We start from the raw sequence: 21,694 nt of genomic DNA on the forward strand, positions 1-21,694 counted from the left end.
ATTAATATGGCCAAAACCCCAGAAGAACACTGAAATGTAGAACTACCACCAACTGGATTTGTCATGGATGTGATTGGAAAAAAAATCAAGATTGACTGGGTAACTGAAAGGTTGATATTAATTGTGAATGGGTAGAGAAAAGAATATTGGATTCAGACATTGAGCTTAAAGTGGCAGTGATGCTGTCCCAGAGAAAGTATTGGAGATGCATGTATGGGTCCAATATGTATGGGACTGTACAGGTAAGTATTTGTGATGGAAATTTATTTGTAGTGATTAGCTATAATTAGCGTCAAGGTGATAGTTGAATTCATGGCAGTAGATTAAATTGCCTAAACTATAGACAACAATACAAAACAGAGTATAAGAATGGAGAGTAGAACCTTTTGGAAAAATTGTGAGTGCCAAATGCATTTTCTCAGAAGTGTGAGCTGTGTAGAGGAAGAGCCATTAGCCTTTGCTAGAGGCAGTAAATGAGTCCGGATGAATAATCAAGACTGAGAAGAACTTAGACTTGGCCAGGTAGAAAACACTACTAACTTTAGGGACAGTAATTTCAGAAGAATCAGTTGGATGTTAGGCAGACTGCAGATTTGACTAGAGAAATAAAGTTGAAGAGCGGCCTCATTCTGTATTTGCTCAAGTTCAGAGAGGAAACTGAAGAAGGAGACTGAATCAGTGGAGACAAATTGGGCTGTTATTTTGGGCGGGGGGAAGAGTCTCTTAGAAAATGAAAAATGGAAGTGGTTGAGGATTAAGGGAAGAAGTGAGTTGATTTTTAGAAGGGGAGGGCAGCTATTTTTAATATTAGTAAATCTATTTACTTTAAAATTTTCATACGTATTGGCTCATTTAATAGTAACATCAGTTTCATTCTATCACATGAAAAGTACAAGAGTTGAAAGGTTTAGAATATGCAAAGGCTGATACATTAGAAATTGTAGCAAAGTTAGAAACTCAAGTTATTAACATTAAAGACCACTTAGGTATATCTCCATATAATATGAGATACCTCAAAGGTGTTTGTCCATGTGTCTGTTCCTGCTCTTCAGTATTTTCCCGAAGGTAGGACTATGTTAACCCTTCAGATCTTATAGTGGTGTAGCTGTGCTGATGGGAGATCTGTCCTGTAGCCACTCTATGGTAGTGGGAGAGAGCTATCCAGTTGGCATAATTAAACCACCTCCCATGAGTGTCATAGCTATTTCAGCGGGAGAGAGACTTGTGCCAACATACTGCTGTCCATGGTGATTTTGTTGGTGAAACTTATGATGATGGTCACTGTTCCACCCATCCCCACTTCTGGCAAAAGTTTTACCAACAAAAAGGCTATGTCTATGGTAGCACAAGTTCCTTATCATACGGAATAGGTATAAAACTTCAAGAATTGGGTGTCTTTAGAAAAGAAGACTGAGAGGGGACACTATAGCAACTTTCAAGTGCCTAAAAGGGTGTTCCAAGGAGGAGGAAGAAAAAATTGTTCTCCTTGGCCTCTGAGGATAGGACAAGAAGCAATAGGCTTAAATTGCAGCAAGGAAAGCTTAAGTTGGACACTAGGAAAAACTTCTAATTGTCAGGGTGATTTAACATTGGAATAAATTGCGTAGGGAGGTTGTGAAATCTCTATCATTGGAGATATTTAAGAGCAGGTTAGGCAGACGTCCATCAAGGATGATCTAGATCAGCCGTGACCAACCCCGTGGCTCATGAGCCACATGCAGCTCTTCCCCTCCCTCCTCTCCCCCTCCCTCCAGTGCGGCTCACAAAGGTGTCTCTCCCCCCCCCCCCCCCATTGTCTCATAAAGCCGCCCCTGCATCCTTGAAAATGGCCCTCTCCTGCTCCCTGTGCTCATCGGCAGGGGAGCCATCTGGTGAGGCCATTAAAAATGGTATTGGCTGGTGGGAGCCTGATGTGGCCAAAGCGCCTCTAAACGTGTTTTCTTAAAGGGGCAGTCTTTTTTATCCTCAACAACTTTGCCCTGGCTCTTGGTGCTGGATCCACTGATATCTTGGCTCTTTGCCTGGAATGGGTTGGCCACCCCGATTTGATGATACTTTGTCCTGTTGTGAGGACAAGGGACTGGATTTGGTGACCTGTCAAGCTCCCTTCCAGTTCTAGTGTCCTGATTGTATGTTTCATTTTTCTCATCTTTTGTCTGTTTTGTCTGCTTAGATTTGAAACCCTTTGTGCAGGGACTTTATTACATCCCTAGAACAGTGATGCTACTGTAATGTAAATAATTTGGGCTAAACTTCTGGGTTTTCACTCAGCTGCAGAAGCATCACATTTATATGCTTAAAGCTGACCTTGATCATATGGATATCAGATTCCCCAGGTTACACCAAATTACTATCTGAGTGGTTTGAACATTTTTACGTCTAGTTTCTAAAAAGATTGGGTCCGCTATGGCAACTTGCAAACTACAGGTATCAAGGAAAATGAAGAAAGTGTCCTAGCTCCAACTTTGCCTCCAAAATCACAGTACAGGAGCTTCTGCTTAATAATCTAGAGAATAACTTTTAGTCATAGAAACATTTTGCATGTCCAGTTGACTAATGTTAATGGATCTGAATATTGGCAACACACATACTGACCATTAACTTGTTTGGGGTTTTTTTTGGAAATGGGTTGCAGGTAGATTTAGGGAGCGCGGCTGAACATCGGCTTCAGGTAGAAAAGTCCATGGATGCATGGAACCTCTCCCTGCACTCTCCAGGCTGCACCTGGGCCTGGGAACCAAAGCTCAGCATATCCCATTACTGCCTTTCCTGGCTACAGCACTGCAACCTGCCTGTGGCTTTCCATGGGGAACAGGAATGCTGAGATGTGCAGAGCCTGGGTCTCCTTTGTCAGGGCAAGATGTACCTCAGAGAGCACAGGGGAAAGTGCTCCCTTTCCCTGCCATTGCCCACTTTGGGTTCCAATATGGGCCCATCCCAGTACATCCATTCTCACTGAAGCCTGGCAAATCTGCTGTTTGCTTATTGGCAACTGTCAGATAACAGCAACTTCTTTGCTGTTCACCAACAGGCTACTAATAAGCAGAATCGACTGGACTATCAAGTAAACTGTATGCATAAAAGATTTTAACAAGGCCACCTTGACCACATCAAAATCTATTTTTGAAGGTGAAAATACTATTGTGCATGACTGTGCTAATAAAATGAAGGTTTTCCATAATGACCATAGCCAAAAAAAGTCCTCTCTATGCAGCAAATCATAAACTAAGGTTGTGTCTACGTTGGCGCGATCTTGCACAAAAGCAGCCGCTCTTGCGGAAAAACTTGCTGCCTGTCTACACTGGTCGTTTGTTCTTGCGCAAGTAAACTGACGTTCTAATGTATGAAATCAGGGCTTCTTGCACCAGAACTCTGATGCTCCCGCTCAGGAATAAGCCCTTTTGCGCAACTGTTCTTGCGCAAGAGGCCAGTGTAGCAACATGAATTTCTTGTGCAAGAAAGCCCTATGGTTAAAATGGCCATCAGAGCTTTCTTGTGCAAGAGAGCGTCTACACTGGCAAGGATGCTCTTGCACAAAAGCACAGCCCTTACGCAAAAGCACGTGCCAGTGTAGACGCTCTCTTGCGCAATTACTTTAATGCAAGAACTCTTGTGCTAAAGAGTTTTTTCGCAAGATCACGCCAGTGTAGATGTAGCCTAAGGCTTGATTTAGATATCAGTGAATGGCCCAAATGCAGATACTATTCATTCCTGAAAAGCTATTGTCTGGTGGCTCAAATTATTGGGTACTGACCAGGAGCAAAACAATTTATGGATACAGTTGAAGTGGGTATATCTATACTACTTTAGACACCCACTTCTGATTTGTGCCAGATGACTGTGCCTTGTGGGAGCTTGGGGTAGTGGCCTGTTTAATTGTGGTGTAGACTTTCAGACTCAGGCAAGAGTCTGGAATCTGGGAGCCTACAGGGTATGTACAGTCTGAGAGCTCAGGCTGCAATCTCTACACACCAGTTAAATAATCGCTTAGTTTGAGATGTGAGAGCCAGAGTCGGATGAGACAAGGCAGCCATAGGTGTCTAATTGCAGTATAGATATTACCCAGTGAGTGTACAAAAGCAGACAGTGCTAGTGGAGACATAAACTAGAACTAATCCACATAATCAGATGTGGATTTCAAATCAGCTGATTATTATCTGTAGTATTTAAGTGTTAGAATCTTTACTTGAATTTGAAATTATGGTTTGTTTTGACTGGTAGACACACTTTATAAAAGCAAGGCCCAGAGAATAAAGATGAAATGAAATCAGTCACAAAAATAAAAAAGCAAAATCCTGACAAATTGTCCAAAACAAAACAGAGTCTTTAAACAATCATAACAGGAACATCTTTAATTTCATTGAGAAAGTTAAACCAAGCCCTGAAAATGGGGGTAGCCATGTTTTAGAATAACCAGTTTTTAAAACATTGGCTGTCCGTGAATAAGTAGTTTCTGGTAGGTATGATTGCAAAAAGTACTTTCAAAACATGAAGCCTGAGTCAGAAAGAGAACCCAAAATCTGAGTTGCAAACTGCTGCATTGGTTTCAATGGATATTAATCTGGAAGCCAGTGATTAAACTTTTACTTATTGAAGATGTACACCAGACAATCTCAAAAGTGTAGGATGTAATTACTGGAGGGTGTCTGAAGGATTAGTGGGAGTGTTACAGGTGTATAAACCGAGTAGGCCTTTAACAACATATTGTGTAGTTGGAGAATGCTGAGAGGTGGTAATTACTTTCATTTTTCTGAAGTGGTGCTCTGCTTTCATGAACATGGAAAATGCTGGACTAAAAGAAGAGAAGAATTAACTTCAGGCTTACTAATGTTTTCACCAAGTTATCAGAGTTATATTTATTATCACTTATTGTTTGGATATCATAAATAGGGACTGCCTCGTTAACTGTAGTACTTTTAGCTTAGAGTCCATTAGGACAGTCCCTCAAGGTTCATTTATACACTATTGAACACTTTTGTCACTTGGCCATTTAGAACGAAGCAGATTGTATTTTCTAATGGTATTTGAGTTTAGGCATTCTTCACATTGAAATAAGAGTGAGTAAGATGGTCAGGATATCTTAGAAACCCTGAGGTGTAAACCAAAATTGCAAACATGAAATGGATATATGCAGAAAAGAGGAGAGAATAGAATTAGGATTCAGTGCTCCTTTTTCTTACCAGAGGAGGAAAAGTTTAACAACTTTGGCCTTGTCAAAACTAGGATTTAACAGTGGAATAGTGTGTTCTGTAATAGATTCTAAGACAGATACTAGAGAAGTGTAATGTAGGCAAAGCTGTTTTTAACATGTTCTAGGAAGACTGAGTAGAGCCTAAGCTCCTTCCTAAGTTTTTAACTTGTAAGTTAAAGGCAACATGCTTTTTCTACACTACACTTTTCAAATGTGAATGTTAATGCATTCAAATACACCTGGGCTACGTCTACACTGGCAGCTTCTTGTGCAAAAACTCTTCCAGAAGAGAGCGTCTACACTGGCATGTGCTTTTGCTCAAGAGATGTGCTTTTGCGCAAGAGCATCCATGCCAGTGTAGACGCTCTCTTGCACAAGAAAGCTCTGGCCATTTTAACCATAGGGCTTTCTTGCACAAGAAATTCATGTTGCCTGTCTACACTGGCCTCTTGCGCAAGAACAGTTGCGCAAGAGGGCTTATTTCTGAGCGGGAGCATCAGAGTTCTTGCACAAGAAGCCCTGTTTTTATACAGTAGAACGTCAGTTTACTTGCGCAAGAACACAGGCCACTTTGGCAGGAAGTTTTTGCGTAAGAGCTGCCACTTTGGCGCAAGATCGCGCCAGTGTAGACACAGCCCTGGTGGCCATGGCCTAACTATGATAAAAAGTACAACATTCTGCCCTGATCTACCCTAGAAAATACGTTTCAGAGGGGTAGCGGAGTTAGTTTGTAACAGGAAAAAGTGCTACTAGACTATTGTTTTTTAAGACTAACAAAACATGTAGATGGTCTCATGAGCTTTGCTACTGCTGCTATTGTTTTACTGTTCAGTAGACAGGCAGCAATCTTTCTCTGACCCTTCTAATAGCTCTCCATTTATTACACACACAAAGCGACTGAGAACTTTGGTGTCCCAGTCGGCTGTTGAACAGAGTGCACAGATGTGTTTTGAAGTGAAGTGCAATCCACAAACGTTAGCTTACCATCAGACTTTAGGACCTCTTTGGCCAATTTTCATATCTTTTAAAATGATTTGCTGCTGCTGAAGAGCACCAATGTAGTGGATCTCAATCTTTTGGGGTCTGTTGCCCACAAGAAGTCTGAAAAATCATTCCTTTTAACCATATTGCACAATCCTCAGTTACAGGACCCAGGTATGTTATGGAATTGGGGTGGAGAGTGACTGGTGGAGCTGGGAGGAGGCCATATAATCTGCCACTCAAACAGATTTCATAGGCTCTGATGCTTGGCTCTCTGAAGAGTGTATAAACCTTTTCCTTCTTAAGATTTACCAGTGACTCATGTCCTGGAAACTCTTGGCACATTTAGTGACACGAACATAGCTGTATATTTGGGATTGGTATTACATTGGGTTCAATAAATTATGGCCACACTCCTAGATCCTTTAACAGTAGTAGTAAGACTTGACTCCTAAATGCAGAAAATGCTGATATCATCCACCCCAGTATAGTATTCATACAGCTAGAACATCTGAATGTTATGGACTGGCAAGATTCTACATTATATAACAACTAGGGATAAAATGTTTAATTAAAAAAAAACTGGGCATAAAATAGGAATCATGGGATTAAACAGAAAGGGAAATGAGTACAAGAGGAAAAAACCTGGCAGATCAATTGAACTGGAAGTCTTTATGAGGCATGATGGATGCTCCATGAGTTTTCTGGAACTAGGCAGGACAAAGCTGTGAAGAGTGTGCAGTTGGATATCCTCCTTGGGTTTAAGTTCCACAACGTGAGTTTCTAAACTCTGTGACAAGAACCCCCTACATTGGGCAATAACATTTAACTTGTTTTATTTTCATGTAGTAACCTTAAATTTCCAGTTCCATTAAAACACGTACAGCTCTAGCTGACATTTGAAATTTTCCTTTGACACACATGGATGATTTTTTTTATTGTGGTTTTGATATGGTCTCATGGTGGTCTCAATCCTTGGATTTTGGTTACTATGATGATTAAGATCAGAGCCTTTTACCCTCAATCTGTAGGAGGCAGGCTGGCTACACACTCTTTATGTGGTCAAGTTCCTATGTGGTCACAAAGGACTCCAAGTCTGTTTTCTTGCACTGTTCCAAGGACCAAAAAAGTTAAGGGGAGCCTTCATTATAATACAATTAACTCCCCTTTGAGGGGAAAGCTGAAACATGAAAGGCAACAGTAGACTAGTCCTAGCATTGTGGAAACATCAGGACATAAATGTGGACATAATGGGTCAGATCAAAGCTCTACATAGCCAAGTGTCCTGTTTTTTGAAGGTGGCCAATGTGAGCGGCTTCAGAGGGCGTGAACAGAACATGGCAATTTACCAAATGATCCATCTTGTCATTCAGTCCCATTGACTAGCAGTCAGAGGTTTAAGAACAGCTAGAGCTCCTGACCATCTTGGCTAACAGCCATTGATGGCCCTCTTCCTCAGGAGTTTAGGATTGGTGTTTAGAAGGTGTCCAGAATCCCCAAACCTCTGACTGGAATGAGTGGGACAGTTCAAATCTCTCAAAGCTCCAGGCTCTGTACAGACACTTCATTGGCTTAACTTTTAAAAATCACATTTTTCATAACTATAAGGGTTTCCGAATATTTTAAAATGAAAACTAACGTTCTGCAGCAATGGGCCCTGGATTATAGTATACAAATTAACTTTATCCATAAAATTGATTGAATTTAAGTTTGTGTTATAGTTGCAGTGGTATAAATTAAGTTTCACTTATATCAGAGAGATCAATTACTTATGCATAGAAACTTCTGCACAAATAGTGTTGAAGAATCCAGGATCTCCTGGAATGCTAGTATGAGATTCAAAATACATTAGACAAATCTTCAATATAGTGCACAAGCAATGCATGTTCAAGGGCTGCTTCTCTATACTTTTCCATAAACATTTTGGGTACGTCTACACAGCAGCATTATTTCGGACTAACTGATGTTATTTTGAAATAAAGTGCACTTTTACACAGCAAGTCGTTACTTTGAAATAATTTCAAGATGGAGGACTTACTCCGCCTCCTGTAACCCTGATTTCACAAGGAGTAAGGGAAGTTTCAACACAGCAAGTTGAAGTCACAGGGAGTGTCTACATAGCAACAAGTCGAAGAAAGAACAGTTTAATTTGGCTTTTGGTGCTATTTTGACTTCAGTTACACAATTGATGTAGCTGAAGTTACATATCTTAATTGGACTTTTGCCCTACAGTGTATGATGTGCCCTTTGAGGCTCATTTTATCTAAAATTTTATTTCCAAGAAATATTAATGGAATGCTTCTAAGTTACTGGTGTGCATGCAATTCAGTCTGGCGGTCATTAGGCATACTTGAGTTGGCTTGGATCTATGAATTCAAACTAAATAAACTTCTTGTGCACAGTAGCCCCATTCTTGGAATTGGATATCTTCCTTCCAAGGGAGCCTGTCATGTCTAATGAAACACCATAATATAAAGATACTAAAATTGGATCTTAGTCTGTGGCAGATCAAGAACAAATTTCACAGTTCATGCCTCTTTCCTATGAGTTCTAAAAACTGAATTGTGTTTTTCAAAGGCATATTATTAAGGGCCCGAGCAAACTATTCTATTATGTTGAAAGACAGGAAGTATGACGAGACTACCCTGGCTTAACAAGCAGATCAGTGATCTAAAAATCAAAGAGTCCAACAAAAAGTGAAAACTAGTTCAAATTGCAAAGGATGAATATAAACATCACACAAGTATTTCAGGGTGAAATTAGAAATGCCAAGGCACAAAATGAGCTCAAACTAGCTAGTCCTAAAGGAAGACATTCTACAAATACATTAGAAGCAAAGGGAAGACCAAGAACAGAGTAGGGCCATTACTCAACGAAGAGGAAAATATAGAAATGGCAGAGATGCTTAATGACTTCATTTTGGTTTTCACCAAGAATGTTGATAGCAACTGGATGCCTAATACAGAAGCTAAAATAGGGAAATAACTTATCTTGAAGTCACTAACAGCATCCCAGAATACTTAAGGAGCTAACTGGGGAGCTATCTGAGCCATTAGCTATTATCTTTGAAAAGTCATGGAATATGGGGGAAATTCTTGAACAAGGCCAATATAGTGCTCCTCTATAAATAGGGAAATAAGGGCATAAAAGAGAGTGGAGCAAAGAGTTAAGAAATCCATTTGCAAACACCTGGAAGATTAATAAGATGGTAACAGCATGGATTTGTCAAGAACAAATCTTGTCAAACCAACCTGATAGCTTTCTTTGACAAAGTAACAAGTCTTATGGATAAGGAAGAAGTGGTAGAAGTGGCATATCTAGACTTGAGTAAGATATTTGATAATCTCACATGACTCATTAACAAAATAGGGAGATACGACCTAGAGGGAGCTCCTATAAGATGGGTGTATAACTGGTTGGATAACTGCTCTTAAAGTATTAATCAGTGGTTCACAGTCATGCTGGAATGGCATAATAAGTGGGATTCACCAGCAGGGGCGGCCTGAGGCGGGTTGCGGCAGCTGGCGCCCCAGGCGGAATGCACAATTGGCACCCCTGCCTGCACGACCATCAATGGCATGATGTCATCAGCAGGCGCCCCGTTGAAGGCGGCCGAGTCGGCCTATTGTCACAGGCCACCCCTGTTCCCCAGTGATCGGTTCTGGGTCTGGTTTTGTTCTGTATCTTTATCAATGATTTAAATAATGTTGCAGAGCAAGGGTGGGTGGTCATTTTTGACAGGGCCACTCCAAGAATTTGGTAAGTGGTCAAGGCTGCACATGTTTGATACTAAGGAGGGAGAGTGGGGTCTGGGAGGCAGTTATGATTTAGGGTGTAGATGCATAAGTGGTTGCAAAGAGTTTGCATGTAGATGGGGTTGAGGTACCAGGTGCAGACTCTGGCTGGGAGGTGCTTACCTTAGGTGGCTCTTGGCCAGCAGCCCAGGGGGACACTCAGGTTCTCTGCTTGCTGTGCCCCACACCCAACTCGAAGTGGCTGACTGCTGGGGCTGTGTGCACCTCTGCACTGGGCGCCTCTTGGGGCTAGCCATCTGTGATTTGACTGCCTGCAAGTACAGCCAAGACAGCTCCCATTGGCCAGTTTCTGGCTAATAGGAGCTGTGAGGATTGTGCTGGGGGTGGGAGGAGGCAGTGCATGGAGGACATCCCAAGAGTATTTTCCATGAAGAGATGCACACACTGGCCCCAACAGCTGGTCACTTTGAGTGGTGTGTGGAGTGCAGCAAGCAGGGAGCCTGTCTAAGGGACCTGTTGGACTGCAGAACATTGGCAGCCCAAAACATTGTAGTGGGCTGGATCTTAATGTTTGGTAGGCCAGATCCAGTCCACAGGCTATATTTTGCCTGCCCCTGGCATAGAATACACTTATAGGCTACGTCTACACTGGCCCCTTCTTCGGAAGAGGCATGCTAATTTAGAACTTTGGAATAGGGAAATCCGCGGGGAATTTAAATATCCCCCGCGGGATTTAAATAAACATGGCCGCCGCTTTTTTTCCGGCTTGGGGAAAAGCCGGAAAAGAGCGTCCAGACTGGCGCGATCCTCCGGAATAAAGCCCTATTCCGGAGGATCTCTTATTCCTACTTTCAACTTGAATAAGAGATCCTCCGGAATAGGGCTTTATTCCGGAGGATCGCGCCAGTCTGGACGCTCTTTTCCGGCTTTTCCCCAAGCCGGAAAAAAAGCGGCGGCCATGTTTATTTAAATCCCGCGGGGGATATTTAAATTCCCCGCGGATTTCCCTATTCCAAAGTTCTAAATTAGCATGCCTCTTCAAGTTGAAAGTAGGAATAAGAGATCCTCCGGAATAGGGCTTTATTCCGGAGGATCGCGCCAGTCTGGACGCTCTTTTCCGGCTTTTCCCCAAGCTGGAAAAAAAGCGGCGGCCATGTTTATTTAAATCCCGCGGGAGATATTTAAATCCCCCGCGGATTTCCCTATTCCAAAGTTCTAAATTAGCATGCCTCTTCCGAAGAAGGGGCCAGTGTAGACGTAGCCATAAAGTTTGCAGCTAGGAGGGGTTTCAAGTGCTTTGGAGGATGTGATTAAAATTCAGAAAGGACAAATGCAAAGTACTTCACTTATAAAGGAACAATCAGCTGTACACATACAAAATGGGAACTGACTAACTAGGAAGGAGTACTGCAGAAAAGGATCTGAATGTCTATGGGGACCATAAGATAAATGAGTCACCAGTGTAACTACTTTGCGAAAAAAGCAAACATTTTCTAAACGGTGAACGTGGTATACCCAGAGTTAAGTAAGGCATTTGACAACATCTTGCATAACCTTTTTAGCAATAAACTAGGGAAATACAACCTAAATGGGGCTACTATAAGGTGGTGCATATCTGGCTTGATGATCGTTCTCAGAGAGTAGTCATTAATGGTTCACAATCATGCTGGGAGGGCATAAGTGGGGTTCTGCAGGGGTCTGTTTTGGGACCAGTTCTGTTCAATATCTTCTTCAACGATTTAGATGATGGCATAGAGAGTATGATTATTAAGTTTGCAGATGATACCAAGCTGGGAGTGGTTGCAAGTGCTTTCGAGGATAGGGTCAAAATTCAAAATGATCTGGACGAACTAGAGAAATGGTCTGACATAAACAGGATGAAGTTTAATAAGGACAAATGCAAAGTACACCACTTAGGAAGGAACAATCAGTTTCACACATACAGAATGGAAAGTGATTGTCTAGGAAGGAGTACTGCAGAAATGGATTTAGGGGTCATACTGGACCACAAATTAAACATGAGTCAACAGTGTGACACTGTTGCAAAAAAAGAAAAAAACAACCACACATGATTCTGGGATGCGTTACCAGGAGTGTTGTGATCAAGGCGTGAGAAGTCATTCTTCTGCTCTACTCGGTATTGATTAGACCTCAGCTGAGTATTGTGACCCGTTCTGGACACCACATTTCAAGAAAGATGTGGAGAAATTGGAAAAGGTCCAGAGAAGAACAACAAAAATGATTAAAGGACTAGAAAACATGATCTATGAGGGAAGACTGAAATAACTGATCTTGTTTAGAAAAGACAAGACTGAGGGGGGACATGATAGTAGTTTTCAAGTATCTAAATGGGTGTTACAAGGAGGAGGAAGAAAAAATATTTTCCTTAATCTCTGATGATAGGTCAAGAAGTAATGGGCTTAAATTGTAGCAAGGGAGGTTTAGGTTAGACATTAGGAAAAACTTCTTAATAGTCAGGATGGTTAAACACTGGAATAAATTGCGTAGGAGGGTTATGGAATCTCCATTAATGTAGACTTAACAGCAGGTTAGACAGACACCAGTCAGAGATGGATTAGATCAGTGGTCCCCAACCTTTTGGGGCTGCCAGGCTCCCGGGGGCGGGGCCGCGAATGCGCCGCGCGCCCAGGGATGGCACTGCGGATGCGCCGGGTACCCGGGGCGGGGCCCGCGCATGCGCCTGGGGCCTAGGGCGCAAGAATGGCTCGGGCCAGCCCTGGTCACTAGACGGACGTGCACAAATGCCCCAGCAGGCATCGTGGCACCCGCAGGCACCGCATTGGGGACCAGTGGGTTAATGGTGCTTGGCCCTGCTATGAGGGCAGAGGACTGGAGCTGATGACTTCTCAAGATCATTTCCAGTTCTATGATTATGTGAGAGTTTGAAACAAGATCAATACTGTGCAGCTGATCCTAATCTTGGTGATCTATACTAACTTAAAACGTAAGAATGGCTGTAGTGGATCAGATCATCTAGCCCAGTATACTATCTTCCAAGAGTGGCAATGCTAGATGCTTCAGAAGGTATAAATGGAACAGGGCCATGGTAAGTGATCCAACCGTGATCATTCAGTCCCAGCTTCTGGCAGTCAGTGGCTAACGGATGCCTCAGAGCATGGGACTGCATCCCTGACCATCTTGGCTAATAGCCATTGGTGAACCTATCCTCCAAGAATTTACCTAATTTTTGTATCAGAGGGGTAGCAGTGTTAGTCTGCATCTGATGAACTGGGTCTTTGCCCACGAAAGCTTATGCTCCAACACTTTGGTTAGTCTATAAGGTGCCACAGGACTCCTTGCCTAATTTTTGTAAACCCTCTTACAGTTCTGGCTTTCATAACATCCACTGTCAACAAAAGTTTCACGGATTGACTATGTTGTAGGAAGAAGTACTTCCTAAATGTTTGTTTTTAAATCTGCTATTACTTTCATTGATTGACTCCTTGTTCTTTTGTTACATGAAGAGGTGAATAGCACTTTCTCCACACCATTCATTAATATTTTGATAGCCCTTTATTATAGTCCCTTTTTGTGTTCTTTTCTGAATTGAACAATCCGAGTCATTTTAATCTCTCCTTATATAGGAGCTGTTTTATATCTGATAGTTTGTTGCCCTTCTGTTTACTTTTCCCTCTGCTAATCTTTTTTGAGATGTAGATGTATCACAAATGTATTTATTTTTGTCTTCGCTATCTCTTTCCAAATGGTTAGCTGTATTTGATAGCTACTGCACATTGAGATGTTTTCAGAGAATTATCCACCGTGACTCCAAGATCTTTCATAAGTTGGCTAATTGAGTCCCCATCATTTTGTGTGGATAGTTAGGATTGTTTGCATGACTTTTTCATTTATCACCATTACATTTCTTCTGCCTTTTTGTTGCCCAGTCACCGATTTTTGTGAAATCCTTTTGTAACTCTTTACAATCATTTTTTGACTTCATTGGCTTGAGTGGTTTTGTATCATCTGCATTTTTGCCCCTTCAATGTTTACCTCTTTTTCCAGATCATTTATGAGTGTTGAAAAGCACTTGATCCAATATAGATAATTGGTGAACCTTGCTATTTACTCTTTCCATTGTAAAAACTGACCCATTTATTCCTACTCTTTGTTTGCTATCATTCAACATGAAGTCAGGTGTAGCTCAGCAACTCATTCTGACAGCAACCTTTGCTCCGTAACAATTGATAGAATAGTGGGACTTTCAAAGTCCCACAACAACTTCTGCTGGTGTCAAGTATGTGCTGGATATAGTTTAACTCATTTAGCCTATTTTCATTGTTGCAAGGTCTCTAAGGATTAATAATGGCGATAATCTTAGTAGTTTGGTAGGAGTGCATTCTGTTGTTTTTAAGAAGAGTAGTTTGCTGTAGCCACCCTTGATTGTTTTCTGTTTCCATCTGGAATCTCTCCTGCCTTTTGAAGAGAATGAATGGGAGCTTCAAACAATAACAGTTAAATTTTTGTGAGGAAACGAGGGTATATAAATATAGTGAATTCCAGAGTACATCAGGATATTTTGAATAAAATAAATAAGAAAATGCTCACAGATAAATCTCTTCAAGTAGTTGCAAATGTAGTATTCCACTTCTGGTGTCGGCAAGTACCGTGCATAGCTGTTGGAAACATTTTTCCTTCAGGGATACCTGTTGGGTTCCCTCTGCTTCCATGTGTTACTGTGTTCAGGTGTGAGGGCAGAACTGTCCGTAGCCTACCCACAGTTCCTTCTTATCGTGACAGTTGTTGGAACTCTTTTCTATACCAGATCAGTTTCTTTGAGCCTTTGTGAACATTGTGTGTGTGTGTGTAGTCTAGTTTAGCTTTATTAGAACTAATTTTTAGTTCTTTTAATTAAAAAATGTGGTTTTTTTTGGACATTTCCCCATTTGGGGATTTTTCTGTATATGGTACTAAGATGCCCCGTCACAGAGTTCAAGCTGTGCACAAGCAACCCATGCGATAGATGATTGAAGTGGCTAGGAGAGGAACATGTGAAGTGCTTGGTTTTCAGGGAGTTCAAGCCTAGGACAAAAACACTGGGGAGACGAGGCTGTTGAAGGAGGCAGGCCTTGGGCCATTGTCTGGGCTGTCTTGGAGCTGTCCCTGTCTGACATGGTGCTGAGTGTTGCAGCTTCAAAGGGGAGTACACCTGTGGAGATAGAAAAAGCCCTGCACCATTCTCTTGCTTGTACAAAGGAAGAAATACCAAGCTTCTGGAGAAGGTCCCTCCCTTTGTGAAGAGGCTTGAGAAGCAGTTGAGTAAAGTGCACTTGGAACCTGAGCACTTCTACAAATCTGTGCCTGAAAGTTTCAGAGGGGTAGCCATGTTAAAACAAATAGTCTTGCAGCACTTTAGATGTAGATGATATCATGAGCTTATGATATCATTTGTGCCTAAGTTAGCTCTGGTGCTATAGGGGATTCTGAGCTAGGTGCCAGAAGCCACAGAGTCAACTTCTGCCCTACGTGAGACCATTTGGTGGTAACTACTCCAGAGGCATTTGTAATGGCAAGAAACCTGCTTTGCTTCTCAGTGCCAATGTCTCGATCCTTACAAGCGTCTGGTCCCCGTATACCACTCCCAGGAATTCAACGTTCATCACTTGAAGTTACATGCTTCCCCGGGGAAGCCTGCTACAGTGGCATTGCTCCATGCATTGCCTGGCTCCCAGTACTCATCTCCAGCACGAGTGGGATCTGCTCCGCCCTAGTTGGAGGAATGGGAATCCTCCTAGTTGGATCAGAGGTGGGGTTGACTTCCTGGTCTTTGCTCAGATTCTCTCTTCCTACTGACCACGGTGACCTTTCAGTGGGACATCCCATGGGAATGTGAACCAGGACAATGGGGCCCTGCCCTAGGTCAGCGGCCCTTTTGGAACCCTTGGGAGTTTTCCCCAATTCTTCGAGGGTCCCCATGGGTGCTCCACCTTAGGTGCATCAGTGTCACTGCGCGCCTGTCGGAGATTTGTATTAGCAGTGACTCTGGCCGGTGGCGCACGCGGAGTGCCAGCACAAGCGTTCTGAGTGCTCTACTCCGCATGTACAGCTGGCTATTTTCAATTCCTTCTTAACCTCCGTGGCTCCGGTCGCAGCTTACAGTCTCCCGCTTCACTTCACCATAAAATCCTTTTTATGTAGATAGTTACTCTGTAGTTACCTTAAAAAAATATAGTAGTAGTAGTTAGTATAAGTACTACTACTAAACCCTTATACTCATAGATGACTAATGTCTCCTCCACTTCACTCTGTCTTGAGACAAAACTTCTAGCTAACTCCAGGAGTATCCCAATTGTCGTCCTTGGAAGGAGAAAATGGGGACGGCTAGGCCACATTCTCAGAAAATCATCTCCCAGTATAGTCCGTCCAGCTCTCACATGGAACACACAAGGAAAATGCAAAAGAGGAAGACCACGGATAACATCTACTGAGATTGAAGGATGACATCATAAGTGCTTACTTAAAAAAAAAAACAACTTTATTTAGTACTTGATCCATATTAGTGTAATAGACTAGAGCAGTGCATCTCAACCAGCGGTATGAGTATCCTTAAGGGTACTCGAGAGAAGTTGGGGGGGTATGTCAACACAACTGAAATTTGGAGAAAACTAAAGTTTTTTAAAGTTTTACAGCATTTTATTACTTTTGTACTTTTTACATCCAAAAATTTCATTGCCTGCCTGGCTACAATTAAGTACTTTAAACAAATGTGTTGCAATGGTAGAAAAAAAATTGTGTGTCTGAAAACTGTAGGTACTCGGGTTACTTATAATTAAAAAGGGGGGGGGGGTACTTTATAAAAAAAAAAGGTTGAGAAACACTGTACTAGAGGACATTGATCTACTCACAACAAAGTGCTAAGACAGGAGCCCCTTGTGTCATGCTGGGTTTGCCTGGTTTTAACAGGTGCACAGGATGCAAACTGTCTATTTGAATCTCCAATGGACATGACCTCTGTGTCCGCTGCCTGAGTGAAGAGCACCTCACTGAACAGTGACCTCACTGAAGGAAATTAACGTCCAGAATGAGAGAATCCAGAGAACTTCAGATAAAAATGCTACAGCTAAAGAAAAAGACACATCCGGCATCTGACCCAGAGCATGACACCTAGCCCCTAGACAGCATCCCCTGAGGGCAGCTTCTGACAGGGCACCTAGTACTATGCCCAATGCAAGGGACCGGAACAGAGTTCAACAGCCTACAAAGAGGTCACTATCCTTGGGGACAGACTACCCTCGAGGAAGCAATCGGTACATGAGAGTACTGCTTTCAAAATCCTAGCGGCAAAGGGGTTAGCGAAGCCGTTTAAGGACGGGACCAGCACCGACAGAGGCCATGATCCAAAGCGCAAGACACACATTGCCACAAAGGCACCAACGGAGGCAAGAGTCAAAACCTCTGGATCAGCACTGACTGCGAAGCTGCTGGCACCGACCGTGACAAGTGCAAAGTCACATTGGGAAGCAGCAGTGCAGTTCGCAGCGGGATGCTCGGCACCGTCAAAGCCATGCCAAGAGCCTGACACAAACAGCACCAATGGCAACATCCAAGCCTCGGATAGAAAGAAGAAAGCATACCACGGCAGAAATACTGGTACCGGTGAAACACAAACAACTAATGAGTCAGACCAGAATGCTGATGCAGACACTATCAGTGCTAACACCTCATAGAATGATCCCTCCTATGCCAGTTCAACAATTTATAACTGTGACATCACAGTCGGGGTTCCCCTCGATCCTGCACACCCGTAGTAGCAAGAACAGACCCCGCCAGCCAATAGATTAGAGAGGGTTTATTGCTTCTCCAGGATACAGCACAGCATAGACGTGACATGGTTACAGGAGTCAAGGCCAGGATGCCTCAGATCCCTGAGGTTAGGGGGTCCATCACTCCCCCTTTTAGCCCCAGTCCTCCACTTAGGTTGTTCCCTTCATGTTTTCCATCCAGCAACTGATCCTTCTTCCAACACTCACTTTCTTTGTTCCATCTCTTCCCTTAACCGGTAGAACTGGTTCGGTCACTGTTGTGGGGGCCCTGAAGGTGCCCCCTGCAAGGCAGTTCTTACAGACAGAGGACAATAGAGGTCATCCAGAGCCCAAGCACAGCAACTAGCAAGGTACTGACACTACATTACAATAACTGCAGAAGATCTCGCAGTCACATCTATATCAGGAACACCCCTTTTCAGTACCGATAAGACCCCACAGGCATCAAGGCATAGCTTGTTGTCCACACCTGCCACATCCATGCTTCCAGTATTCAGTGAGAGTGAAGAAGTACATACCAACATGTACCCACACCGATACTTCTTACCCATGACTAATCAACAATGGCAACTGCAGCAGCAATGGCTTCCACCACCTATTCCGCCAAATTAGCCATACTGGAACTCATGGGTATTATATAGAACACAACAAATGCAACAGGGACAGAGGACACCGCAATCAATTGCGACACCGAAACTAGACATCACAATAGACAGCTCCCCAGGCAGAGAGTACTCAGCTACAGCCGAGGAAGGCGAGGAGAACGAGGATAACAATCAAAACACCAGCACTCCCTCTATGAACAGAGCATCAACTTCGATAGCTGATACAATTATGCTTCCACCTTCTCCAACAGGTTTCAGGACTTTCCAAGAACTGTTCAAGAGAGTGGCTGACTCACTCGAGATTTCCCTCTCCGAGATGCCGGAAATGCAACACAAACTCACAGACATACTTCATATTTTGCCACATGAAATTAGCGCTCCCAAGGAACAGACCCGGTTAAAAACATTTGGAAAATGCCAGCTACAATAACGCCAACTGACGAGATCAGATCAAAGGTACTATGTCACTCCCAAAGAATCAGAATTACTCTTCTCCTTGGTGGTGGATGCAGTTAACCACAGGCGTAAACAACAAAATAATCAAAATGGCCCCTCTGACAGAGACTGGAAGAGGCTGGACATGATGGGCAAAAAGGTATACTCATCAGCAGGGCTCGACAAACAATGAGTAGATCACACCCCAGAAGAGCCGGCGCAGAGCGATCTGCGCATGCGCAGAGTGCAGAACCACGCAGCTGGCGAGCAGGGCTTGCTGCTGCTCAGCGAGCCCTGCTCATCAGCAAGCCTACAGCTATGAATAGCCAGTTACACAGCACTATTAGCAAAGTACACACATCACTTTTGATCAGTTAGGAAAATGTATTGATTCCATACCAGACAACAGAAGGGAGCAATTCAAATTCAATGTACAGGAAGGAGCACTAATCTCTAGGAGAGCTCTACAAGCTGCACTAGATGCTGCAGATAAGGCAGCCAGATTCTTAGCTTCTGCAGTAGTCATGAGGAGGGCATCCTGGCTTCAGCTTTCAGGATTCCCGAGGGAAGTGCAGTCAGTGGTGGAGGACTTGCCCTTCTACGGCATCGAACTCTTTGCCGAATCCATAAATACATTCTTACACACACTCAAGGATTCACAAGCAACACTGAAAACCTTGGGGATCCATGCACCTGCTACGAAGAAAAGACAGGGCAGACCTTTTACACAAAGGTACAGATCCACATCCTTCAGTCAACACCAGCTTCACATTATGACAACAGACGGAGACCACGCCAAAACAGGCGCAGACAACCACCTGATCAATCAACAACTCAACAGCCATCTATGGCTAGACAAACATTTTGAAGAGTTGGTCAAGGGTCAGACAACCCTGACATTCCCAAGGCAAAAGCGACAAGGAGTCCTATGGCACCTTATAGACTAACAGATGTATTGGAGCATAAGCTTTCATGGGCAAAGACCCACTTTGTCAGATGCATGTAGTAGAAATTCCCAAGGCAGCAATTTGAACCCTTCCAAACATTTGGCAACAGATTAACCAAATTTTACCCAGCTTGGAGTGCCATCACCAGCAACAGGTGGGTGTTGGAAATCGTTCACACCGGTTACTGTATCCCTTTTTCAGTTATCCCGCCATTCCACCCCCGTTGCCCATCCCTCTACAGGGACCCCACTCACAAGATGTTGCTCCTACAAGAATCAGAATGCCTACTCATGCTAGGAGCCATAGAAGAGGTACCACAAGAGCAAGGAGTTCTACTTCCACTATTCCCTGACCACAAGAAAATCAGGAGGATGGCGGCCCATATTGGACCTCCTGAAACTCAACCGCTTCGTAAGATACCAGCGGTTCAAAATGGTGAGCCTTGCCACATTTATCTCTGCCTTGGAGAAAGGAGTCTGGTTGTCCACCCTCAACCTCCAGGACGCATATTTTCATATATCAATCCATCTGTCGCACAGACAATTTCTGCGCTTCAGGCTAAAAGACAAACATTTTCAGTACAGGGTGCTGCCTTTCAGACTTTCAGCAGCCCCTCGGGTGTTCTCGAAGGTCTTTGTAGTCGTAACCACACACTTACGAAAGAGGGAGATTACTATTTTCCCGTATCTAGATGATTGCCGGGAAACAGGCATGACACAGAGTCAAATATCACAGGCGGTCAATACCATCAGAGAGCGATTCAACACTCTGGGGCTTCAGATAAACACACCCAAGTGCACGCTCATTCAAACTCAAACACTAGAATTCATAGGGGCACAATTGGACCGCACAAAGGCCATAGCCTCCTTACCGAAACACAGGTTTACAGCAATAAGGCAACTGATTGCAACAGCGCAGTCCAGCCTAGTGATAACAGCCAGACATCGTCTGCAAATTCTAGGCCACATGGCCATGGTAACATTTGTAGTGCCACAGGCCCGTCTCCACATAAGACCTGTAAAAGCCTGGCTCTGCACAGTTTACAGGCCAGGCAAACATCATATAAACTAGCAAATTGCCATACTAAACAAGATAAAGGTCTCCCTTACTTGGTGGACAATACACGACAACATATGTGTTGGAGTCCCATTCCAAAGAACTTCTCCATCAGTAACGATCACTACAGATGCCTCACTGATGAGATAGGGTGCTCACTTGGGTCAACGCATAATACAGGCACAATGGATCAAGCAGGACAGAGAGAAACACATCAACCTGCTCGAATTCCGGGCAGTAAGACACACATGCACACACTTCCTTCCCCTCATTCAAAACTGACTGTACAGATACTTACGGACAACGTAACTACAATGTACTCTATTAACAGACGAGGTGCCAGATCATACAAGCTATGCCAGGAAGCAGTCCAACTGTGGGAGTGGTGTGTCCCAAGGAAGATATAGCTCATTGCAGCTTACCTCCTGGGCAGGAACAACACACTAGCAGATGCCCTAAGCAGACAGTTTCCTCAGAAACACGAGTGGGAAATAAACATGACTTTCCTCTTCAGGAAGTGGGGGTTCCCATTAATAGACCTATTTGCTTGCAACAAAACACCCGATGCCCACAGTACTGCTCTAGAGCAGGCATAGGGTGCAACTCACTAGGAGATGCCTTCGCCATACAACGGAAAACACACCTATACTACACATTCCCCTCTGTTCCTGCTGACACAACAAGTAATTCTCAAGGTCAAACAGGACAAGGCCAAAGTGATCTTAGCACCCAATTGGCCCAGGCAACCATGGTATCCATACCTGTTACGGATCAGCATCTGTCCACTGCACTGCTTCCCACCAGTCCAGGCTCTGCTCAACCAATGCAACAGGTGGATCCACCATCTCGACATACAAACTCTCCATCTACAACTGTGGATTCTAGCTGGCTAGATGACATGGAACACACTCTCCTGAAGACAGTGCAGAATGTTCTTAAA

The sequence above is a fragment of the Pelodiscus sinensis genome, chromosome 17 (assembly GCF_052426305.1).
Source record: "Pelodiscus sinensis isolate ZL-2025 chromosome 17, ASM5242630v1, whole genome shotgun sequence".
Lineage (NCBI taxonomy): Eukaryota > Metazoa > Chordata > Testudines > Trionychidae > Pelodiscus > Pelodiscus sinensis.